At 36.3% G+C, this 11,608-nt stretch overlaps 1 protein-coding gene across 1 annotated transcript in view; it reads right to left on the bottom strand.

Annotated features, from left to right (window-relative positions):
• SMURF2 (SMAD specific E3 ubiquitin protein ligase 2) overlaps positions 1-11,608 on the bottom strand; it is a 58,711-nt gene that overhangs the window by 46,708 nt on the left and 395 nt on the right. The gene's annotated exons all lie outside the window — the stretch shown is intronic.

Raw genomic sequence — 11,608 nt, 5'->3', positions numbered from 1 at the left:
AAAAAAAAAAAAGTATTTAATAGCTTTATAATTGCCCAAAGCTCAAGAAGGTGTGAAAATGAGCACCTTTTGGGAAAATACATCTTCATAGGAGCAGACTTTGTTTTGGTGTTGTATCAAACATTGGGGGGGAAAAAGAGAAGCACTGTTAAACATCAACAAGTAACACTGTACAAATATGAAAACAGTTTAAAAAGCTCACTTTTCTTCATGGTTACACAATATTAAGTGTAAGTTTACTTACAATGAAACCTTGCAGTTTCACATTGTATCAGGTCATTTATTTTTAGTTGACTAAAAAAATCATGCATCTCTCAGCACTCTTACAACTTCTCGTCACTTTGTCTATCGATAGCCATTTTCTGAATAGGCCTCTAAAAGAAACTTCAAATAGAACATCATGCCTTTCTCTTGCTGGAGATACACCTGCCCACTAAATGTAGTTTCTGATTTGTTTCTTCACTGTTTAAACTCTTTTGCAGACTCGTGTGTGTGTGTTTAATATACAGAATGAAGATCAAAGTTTTTCACAACACAGGCAACTCAGTATAAACAAAGCACAGTATATTATATCAATCCACTAACACACTAAACTGTTCCTGTCCAGTGGTGACAAACTGCGTAAAATTAGACTCCCCTCTTCTACTGAGAAATCTTTACATACAATCCAAGATCCATCAGAGTACACAAATGATGACTGCCATAGCCTTCTCCGTCCATTTGATATTCAACATATTTGTATTGACTCTGACTAAAAAAGGTCAAATCTTCCATGCAACTAACTCATCAATAGCAAATAACACTTATCTGAAAAAAATATTAATTTTAACTCCAAAACCTTTGTGAATAGATGGCATTTAAATTAGCCAAGGAAACATCAGAACCTACATAATTCAATTATTATCACATATTACTTAACGGAAAGTTCTCGCTTTTAAAGCAAGAAAATACTAGCATTAATGAAGTGACGAAGACATCACATTTCTTATTATCAAGAATTAAAAAAAAATAATAATAATTGTCAAGTTTGCTAAGAGCTGAAGAATTCCTTTTGTTTTACATGTAAGGAGTAATCCTGATCTTATCTGCAAGCTTTTCTTAGAATTATGTTCTGAATCATGGCCACTTAGAAGCCAGCTCTTAATTCCCTATTTCTTCTATATAGGATCAAGGTGATGAACATGTGGAGCAAAGGAACAGATGGGAGAAATTTTGGGGTGGGTGTTTTTTCCTGTTTGTTTTTAAACTTCTGTCCTCTATCCAGCTATAACCGCTTACATTCTTTGCACTTGTCACACATGTTAAGTTCTTATAAAGCACCTCTGCTGTAGATGACAACTTCTTCCAAGCAACACACTTGAATCCCTAACAATAACATAGCACGTGCAGCAACAGCATTCCCTGGTTACAAAGCCAAGAGTTAAAAAGTTTGGAAACAGGAGAATCCAGGCTGCCCCTGTGACCCTGTGTCATGTTCATTGCTGCAACACTAGAGTCTGGGCACCAAAAGATCCCCAGCGCCTTGTCCTGCCAAAAATCGGTCCCCACCACCCGCCCATTTGTCCCGGACAGTTCCTTGTTCCAGGTCACTCCCTTCTCCTCCACCCTCATCCAACTTTTGAACCCTCTGCATTTTAGTTAATGCCTTTCTTCACACTGGGAGCGCACCGCCGAGTTTAGCATTAACAGGATGAGATCAACTCCTGTCCCCAGCCATTTGTTAAACCGTGCACTAATTCTTACTTGGCCAATACAGAGACATCTGCCTATTACCACGTCCCTGTTTGATAGCGTTCCTGCCCAAGAATAAAGGATTCACAAGAACAAAGGATTTTTAGAAGATGTGCAACATACTTTTAATCTCATTCTTGAATTTGGTTTAATTTTAACAGAATCTTCCCCAAATAAGTTCAGCCCAATTTAGCTACTCAGCATAAAAAATTTCAGTGTTAGCAGGCTGCTTAACAGCAACTGAAAAAACAGTCTTATAATGGGAAGTGCTAACTATAGTTGGCATTACGAGCTCCAACCTGGTACTGCAAGTTCAACTACAGTTATAAATTCCACTGACAGCGAATAAAAAGCAAAGATGTTTAGACAAAGCAAATCAAAATTGTGTTCAAATTACATGAGGTAGAAGCAACTGCAGGAAACAGTGCTCCTACTCATCATGCTGCTGAAGTGCGAATGTCAACATTCAGAAGGGTCGGGTTGACCAGAGACAATTTTTCTTTTCATTTACTGCTACTCCATCACGGTGACACAGTGCGGGTGCAGAACAAGTGCATCTCTAGTCTTGGACCACACTAGGAAGAACTGTTTAAATGTGGAGAGTGAAGTTTCTAAATTTCAATAAACTTATAAAAAATAAAAAGTTTCTGAATGGGTCCAAAGTACTACCCAGTGCAGATTAAGTTACATTATGCTGATACACAGGAAATAGCTGACTTATTCTACAGGATGAACAATTCACCAGAGGAAAGAAACTTTCAAGAAAAATGATAAATATTGTAATGAGGAAATCCAAGGCACATATTCACAATGCCACATTCAGATTTCACAAATGAACAGAAATTTCTTCATGATCTCTTGGCCACAGAAGCAAGTGAGACATAGATAAATATAAATATATAGTACCTCCTCAGGCAGAATAGCCACTTGCCATTAGGAAGGGGAACAAAAAACTTTATTGTCTATCCTTGTAGATGGGCCTACAGAAATTTTAATCTGCTTTTACCACCTTTGTGTAAGACACCTATTGAGAGAACATCATGAACTGTGGGAACTGCTTAAGGAAGGGAGAGAACACTACACAAATACTTTATTTTATGACAAGCCAGGCACGACACACGTACTACTGAAAATTACTGTAAGTCACTTTTTCCTTAAAGGCCTTCTCTTTTCCTGTTGCAGAAAAAAGCAGAAACCAACAACATTTTAAATCACCCTTTGACCCAGTTCTTAAGTAGAAATCCCAAACATGAAAGATGTTCACAAAAGGGATACAACATTACATGACATCACAACTTCAGGATAAATCTTGGCCACTCCTGCATTAGTACAATAACAAAGATACAAACCCTTTAACTTTTTGACAAAAAGCACACATCCAGCTATTTAAGACAAACTGGAATTATTGCACGGCATCTTGAATTTACAGATAGCATTTGCTTCTGTAAGAACACAGGGGCATTTCCCCTGTGCAGCAGCATTAATTAGCTTGAACAGACTTCAACAGGAATTTTTCCCCATTCCACACATCCATACTTGATCAGCTTATTATTATAATGTGTGATATATACATTTGAAGATTCTGTTCACCAACACCTTGTGCTTTACCAAACATCCAGAATTGCTAGTTAGACATTTAGAAACACCACGTATATGACCCATTTGAAATTATAAAAGATGGCACTTAAAATTTTCACAGCTGTTCACAGGCTTCAATTACAAAGAAGCTTCTGCAATAGCAGTATAGAACATTTTTTGAACTTTCTACTAGAATCCTCTAAATAAAAGACCCAGAAAATTTCCACTTTGACATGCATTATACCCTTCTTTAAAGTTTGGTCAATTAATGTGTCATACACTGTGAACCCAAGCTTGAAGAAGCCAATCATTTTTAATTTCATAATGAGTAATGCTGAGCAAATGCTCTCCAGCATACAGGAGGACCAGGTCCTTCATGTCCATTTAAACGGAGTACTTAGCAACACATGTATTTTGTGTCTCTTAAAATACATGTATTAATATTAGCATGAGGAAGAGAAACACTTGGTATCTTCAGATCTTCACATTGAAAATGCAATCATTATTACTTGGCTAAGAGCAATATTGCAATCAGCAGCATGAAACCCAGGAGAGACTTCTGTATGTTTTAGCCCAAGTACAGGAACCCGCATTTGTTCTCTGCTTCCACTATGAGGTGACACAAAACCTGGTATACTTACAGTGTCTTCATGTTCCTGCGTCAGCTCAGCTCCTTTGGCTGGCTCTTGATCACTTTTGCCCCACTCTGTTCTGTTTCACCTTTACAAATGACCCCTTCTGCCTCCAAATGACAACACCTGCCTACACCAGCTCCAGCTTTATAAAGTTTCTTCTATCACATCTGGTATCACCTTTTATAAATTAAGACAAATAAGAAGTACTTATTTTGCTGCTAAACAGAGAGGAGGATATCTTAATATTAACTACACCTAGGCACAATGCTACTACTCATTTAGTCCTGCACTTAGTCTTCTATACAGAGCTATAAACCGTTATTTTAATAAATCCATCAGGGAAAATAGTGGGTGAGAGCTTTTTCTCTGAAAATAAATATTTATACACATCATAAATTAATCATTTCAGAACAACATAAGGTGAAAATTTTCTGTTAAAAGTTCAGTTGAAGAATTATTTGTCATAAGGACACCTAAATGCTTGGCACAATTAATGCTATGAATCTCTAATCCCAGACAGTTAAGCATGAATGTAATTCTATGCCATTTTTTCTGGACATGTTTAGTTCCTTTGCACATTTATTTTTTTTAACCAGCCATCTTTATAAATACTCTAATGGAGATAAGATCTTCCTTCTTCCACCAAGAATAAGAGGATCCATTTTAATACGTTTACATGTTTTCCATGAAAAATAATTGCAAAAGGTAGTAGACTACCTTTCACTAAAATAAAACAGCAAACTTTGAGTATACTCTGTCCACATTCTTCATGTCCTATGATATGCACAAAGCAGATGCTTTACCATATGCAGTTTTAGAAGCACACAGCCTAGTCTTTATTTGTATTACAAAGAAATCACCAAATTGGCTCAAGTTTTCAGAAAATGCCTCTAGTATTACTGATACAGATTCCCACCTTTGATTAAGCACAACTGCATCTATCATTGAATTTATGTATGCATCTATATATAAACTCTGAATCAAATAGGTATGTTAAAAAGAAGTATCATTACAGATATATTAGTTATGACTCCATTTAACTCCATCACTAATATTAAAATCTGGGTCACGGCAGAATGAAAATTAGTGTATGTCACTTGTTTAAAACTATTTCATGGGATCAGCCAAGATACACCCCCAATCCCACCAACAGCGTGCTGTTCTGCAAACACCTGGCTGACTTAAGCCACCACCCTCACACACACACACACACGACAACCCACAACAGTCCTCCTCTACACCCAGTTAAAAAGGGGGACCAGAGGAAGAGGTTGCTTTTAAATTGGATATATTCCTCAGCCCACCCCATCTGACAGCATGGGATGGAGCAGAGCGATGTGTGCATCCCAAAAAACAGTGCTGTGGGTTGGAAAGCCTTACTATGGCATTGTCACTCTAATGTTTGTGGCAAGATGGCATCACACATGCTAATTTAAGCATGAATAGTAGAATCTGGGTACATATTTTTACTGTGACCTGTAAATTACATAGTCTGTACATGCTCTGCATATTTGAAACAACTTAAATTAATTCATTATAGAAAGGATGCATTGAACCAGTTTACACTGCTTGGAGTGACTCTCCCTTTCTGCACGAAAACAACCCTGGTTAAATTGTGTTAAATATGTACTGGCCAAGAGTCATTCCAGAAAATTAACAACAGGATACAGCCACATAAACTCACATACCGCTACTTGTTCTTTCACTTTCAGAATTTTGAAAATGTGAATAACACTTCATCTAAGCAATACTTTTTACTCACTTTTGGGGATACCAGTCCTCCTAGTCTAATTTGCCTGAGCAAAAGCAAAAAAAGTATTTTGAAGTAGGAAAAAAGTAATTGCCAAGAATCTGCAGGATGCTAAAATACAGCTGATGGTGCTGCATCACAAATACAGCATGTAAGAGAGAACTGAACCCAAATCATCCCAAATGCATAGTCGCAGAAGGCCCAAAACAGAACCATGTTTACTGTGGACTTAAACTCAAGAGAAACAATGTTCATGGGCAAAAAGTCAAAAGGTAGTGGCTCTAAATCCCAGCTTTACATGGTTTATCCTTTTTATGATCTTGAGCATGTCTACTCTCCATTCCGTATCAGTCTCCCCACTTAAACTCAGATGATAATGCTTAGCCAATTTTGTCCTGAGCTTTGTTATCTACAGATGAAGATTTCTTTAAAGTTACAAGCATTCTTATCTATGCTTTCATTGAAAGTATTTAAAGTTTAAGTAGCAAGAAAAAGTCAACAGTTTGCTTCCTTGAATATGCTACTGTCAAATGTCCCTCAAGATTTTGATCCTCTTTCCCAAATAGGAAATGTGCTTTGCTAATAGCAGACATGCACAGTAGCTACTTTTATATGCACTGTCTAACGTTATTGAGATTAATCCCTACCAGCCCCTCAGAAGTCACTAGAATGATCTCAGACATTGCACGTGTCATGAGTATTTACATTTTACATATTAAAGCATGCACGTAATAGCCTGCGTAGTAATGTACTCATGCCATTAAGCCAAGTCAGAAGTTAGGTCATCTCATTATTGCAATGAGAAGACACCCAAAGAAATCATCCACGTTTTTAAACACTCGCAAGGTCTGGCCCAATAGTGAGATGCCATTTTAAGTAAGATGGCAAAGCAAGGACACACTTCAAAGGCCATGAGATAAAACAGAACAAAACATTAAAAGCTGTCTTCTTTTAGGGATCAACCCATTCACCTTAGGAACATAAAGAAGACAAAATGTCTTCATCTGGGGCCTGATTAGATTTTCAGTGTGATTAACAAACAAAAAAGAAAATAGAAAATAGAAAATAATTTATCACCACTAGCTGAGTTACTTAGCTAAGTTCAGCCTTGCAGACAGACATTATGGGACAGCTTAAACTCTTTAAACGTAACCGAAAAGTACATTCTAAAAATTACTCGCTATTTTTCTACCCCCAGGGTTTTGCTTTTATTTTTTCCCCAAAAGCTTTATTTTTTTAAACATTAACATTAGGACTGACTGCAAATTTTCCATACGTCTCCTGCCTATGTCCCATGTTACCTACACACGTAAATCCTGTACTCACTTCTACTCGATGCTTTCCTGATTCTACAACCAAAGATGAATATTGGGCCTTTTCGCTCCTGTAGAACTCTTTTCCTACTATGATTTCCTCCCCCAAACTCTTTTTGATCTTTTTCCTTGCCACGATACCCCTTTACATATCCTTGAACACTGATACCTAATTTTATACCCAGACAAATAAAACTTTGTCATATAAGCTGATCCTGTTGAAACAAGCAGTTGAGACGGCTCCATACAGCTGCTGGGTTGTTTATTGCAATTCTTTGGTGTCCCTGTGATCCACAACTGATTTATATGTACATAAATATCTATAACTATGTACTGTATATATAAAGAGCATATATACACACACACTTCATACTTTGATGAAAATATTGAGGGCCAAGCATCCATCAATCCCTATACAATCTGATTAGACACATGCCTATTGACTTTGTTAAGATGGCACCAGTTTAATCCACCTACTATGTAATTTATTGATTCTAATTTCTTAAGTACTAGTTTTTTTGTAAGTCATGTGTCATTAAGTCAAATACACCTTACATGAAGGAACCCCATTGTTTTATTGTTGACCAAAGCCTATCTAACTATAGGTTGCTGGTAAAGGAGGCAGTCCTGCCCTCTTTTCAGCTTCTCATGTGCATCCCTCTCCTTCAATGCAAAAACCCCATTTTTTTCTTGGCAGGATTAGCTTTGAGCTCATCAAATAGCTACACAGTTGCTGGAGTCAACACAAGGGAAGGCCCAGAAAAGTGAAGCCAGGGACTACAAAGAGTAAAAAGAAAGAGCACTCAGATTTTAAACTGACCTAAAATTGCACTACGATTTAAGTCAACTATGAAACCATATCCTTGCTACTTAAAAATATAGGTAGCTACTTTATCAATCAGTAATGCTGTTCCTATAATGCAGCTCTTCTATCCATAAACTTCAGTCCCACTTCCAACAACACTAATGAGAATTCAAAATTTTGGTTAACCACTGTTTTCGATTATATTAACTGTTAGATTTATCCACTGCAAAAAACAGGTTTGGAGATTCCACACTGTTTTGCAAAACTCAAGAATATTCTGGTTTTTTCTAAATAATACATATCTTTCTGGGGAAATATTATTAACATCACAAGAGTTTCTAGGAACTGATAAAAAAAACCCTAGCACCTTCTTCATTCAACACTATAACCTTATAGTACAGTACCACCTTTGTACCGTAAGGAATGAATAGACAGTAAAATCAACAAGAGAGACAGTAGGACAGAAGATGAGATGCTGTCTATTTTCTACAACACAAGATCCAGTGCTTTTATTTCCCTAATTAGCAACTTCTGCCAGGAAACCTAAAACCTTACAGCAGTAAGGAGGAAGAAAACCAGATCTAACAACTCTTCAGGCCTACCTCTGATTCTTTACCAACACCACTCTTCCAGCTCATTCCAGTTTTATCCACGGGATATTTATTACCACTTTTTACAATACAGTGTAACTGTGCTTTGTGGCTATCAAAGTATCTTTACTTGTTAACTATTCCGACACAAACGCTAGCTCTAACACATGAACTAAATAAATTCATGTGCTCACCTTTATACAACTCAATATATTCTAGTGCCCATGTAGTTCTTCAGACTTCAAACTGATTTTAAAATACGTCTTTCTACTTGATAAAAACAGCCCTATGGACTTCATTCAGATAACTGTCATTGATATCGTAAGTGAAAGCAGTCAAATGTAACTATTTTAATGTCACATAATTCACAGATTAGCACATAAAATATTTACCGAGCAACTGAAAGCAATGGTCATTTCTCAGTTTTCTGAAGAATGTAAGATTAATGCAATTCAACATGGGGGGTGGAAGAAAGAAGAGTGCATTCTGCCTGAGAGTATAGTATCTTTACAAATCCACAAATTCAACACAACACTGAGAAATATCACAGTAAGAACGGAAGGGGGATGACTGCACTTGCAGCTTTTGTACAACTCAGATGTACTCGGGATAGGACTAGATAAAATGGTGGTACAAATGTCAGTTGAAGGGACTTTCCTTATATTAGGAATTCCTGGGATAATGTTATTACAAGCTGCTAAGATAAATGTTGGAAAAGACTAGTGCAATTCTAGACTTTAGCTAACTTAAATTACATTGCCTATATTTTAATCAGAAACAAGCACTTGCGCCTCATACTAGAAGTGAAATATCATCAGAAGGCATAATATTTGGGTTTTAACAATTATCCACCAATTTACTAGCTCAAGGTTGTGCAAAATGCACTGACATACGTATCACTAAAGATTCAAGTGATATTTACGAGACAACTAAACCTAGGAGCAAAAGAATAACCTTTTATAAGAAATGTATAACACAGATGCACTGCAAACTAAATAAAAACTTACTAGAAGTATGCCACCGCTGTGGTTTTTCTCTGTTATGGAACCCAGACCTAAATAAACTGTTAAACACTTAGTGTAAAGGTATGCCAAACATTTCTCAGAACTTTCTTAAGGTCCCAACAAAGAATCAACCTTTTTTGCAAAATGAGACCTAGGTTAAATATTTTATTTGGCTCCTCAAGATGGACTGAGAAGTTGGGCACTAGCTCCAGATCAGTTCTTGGACTCACATCAAACATTACCCTGTCATTTATCCAGTCAGTCAAAACAATGTTTTCCATCTAAACCTTTAATGTTTATGTCCTGAAAAACTGCTAATTGAATCCAGTTCTTGAAATTCATTTTTTAATCTATACCATCTAATTTAGAGATAATGAACAGAAAAGATAACTATTATACCATGATTGCAGAATTAATCCTATAAATATTCAAGCCAAAACAGAAGACTGCTAGTTTCATACAGCCAAAGAAAATTAAGATTAAATAGCATTTGTCAGTTGAAGAATAAACTTTTAAAAACACTGGATATAGAGATTCTTTTAATTCCAAACAGTTTTAGAATTCAAGAGCCCTCAAACTGCTTTTCCAATCAAAAAGGGTAATCAAAACCACGCAGAACACTTAAAACTATTCCTAGGCAAGAACTGACAACATGTCAGCTGAATTGATAAAATTCAGTATTTTTCTTAAACATGTAAAGCTTCCTTACAACAAATGACCTTATGTGAAACAACTCACAATTAGCTAAAGCATAAAACACTGCAAGCCTTTTTAACTCGAGAAATAGGCCAATGTTTCATATAAACTTCCAAGCAACAGAACTGGTACTCAGCAACTGCAAGAGCTGCTAACCTTGGAAGAGTCCCTAGAAAGACAATTTTGCCAGCGTCCCATGCTCTGCATATTCCCTTCCTAAAATATATGATGACAAAAAAACCCTCAGAAATGTTCCTTAAGATTGTACGTGCTTCTTTTGGGGACTGACCGCTCAACTAAAACTCCGTATGTAAAGCTACTGCCTATTTCTTGCTCACAATCACACTCCCCATAACATACTTATATTGTCACAGACACAGTTTCATTATATGCTTAAGCCTTAATAAAAATAAAATAAATATGAACAAATTGGAACACAAAATCCAAAGGTGAAAGATACAACTCCCTAAACAGTACTTTCCATGCTTTTACATAAGGCTACAGACCATTTTTAATGTTTCAAAGATAAGCAAGTCTGAGCACTCACTGCTCAGGAAAAAAAGTATTAAAGTGCTGCATCATAAAGCAATAACCTGAAGAGAAAGCTACAAAACACTCTGTAAAAACAAGGCAGCACTGTTTCATGCATCAGTCCCAGCTATGCTTATTTTAAGAGTTTTATTTCTAAGTGTAATATATAGACACTCACAAATGTCCATGAAAACTAGATTACAAATTTAGTCCAAGTATTTCCAAAGTAAAACATAACCAGATACATTTTACTTTCCCTGTAAAAATAGCATACTTTGAAAAATAAGTATGAAAACACCTCTTTAATAGGCATTAAACTGGAAATATTTCTCATGCACCTAAAGTAAATATATCAACTCTTTTAGTATTTTTAAAAACGTTTGTTTTGCAAGCTGGTTCAATACACTATATGCAGAGAAGAATATTCACAGTGTTATCTGTTATTTTCTAATTGCTTACCTTCATGCACTGACACTTTAGAACACAAAATATCATTTATCTGCTGGGGGACTTAGAGTACTTTGAACTAGCTCTTTTCTTTAAAGACTCCTGTATTTTTTTTTTAAGAAAGCTCTAGCAGAACTTCCAAGGCTTTTCCTCTAAACCTGTTTACCTGGGTTCTTATACGGAAAAGAACATACTTTTAAGTATTCAAAACCAACTTATTTTCCTTCCCAGCACGCAGGTGAACAGTTTTTATGATATTTTAAAATAATATTAGAGGTCAAGTGGTCTTCTGAAAGAGGGCAGCGTAAAGGCGCTTTACCAGACGAACTGTGTACAATCTTAACTGAGGAAGTTGGTTTAAAAAAAAAACAACCAAAAACCCAAAGCAACAAAAAACAATAAACAAAGAGATCAAAACAAAGAGTGTGACAGTTTCTTTCGAGTTTTCACCGAGAAGACGAAGGGAACCAACAACAAAAAAAAACCAACAAAAAAAGTTGGGGTGCGGAGGAAGAGGAGAAGGTGCCC

Source organism: Haliaeetus leucocephalus, unplaced genomic scaffold (assembly GCF_000737465.1).
Source record: "Haliaeetus leucocephalus isolate CR32 unplaced genomic scaffold, Haliaeetus_leucocephalus-4.0 Scaffold646, whole genome shotgun sequence".
NCBI classification, from domain to species: Eukaryota; Metazoa; Chordata; class Aves; order Accipitriformes; family Accipitridae; genus Haliaeetus; species Haliaeetus leucocephalus.
Note: the sequence above shows the minus strand (reverse complement) of the source record. Positions and strands in the feature narration are given on the sequence as shown.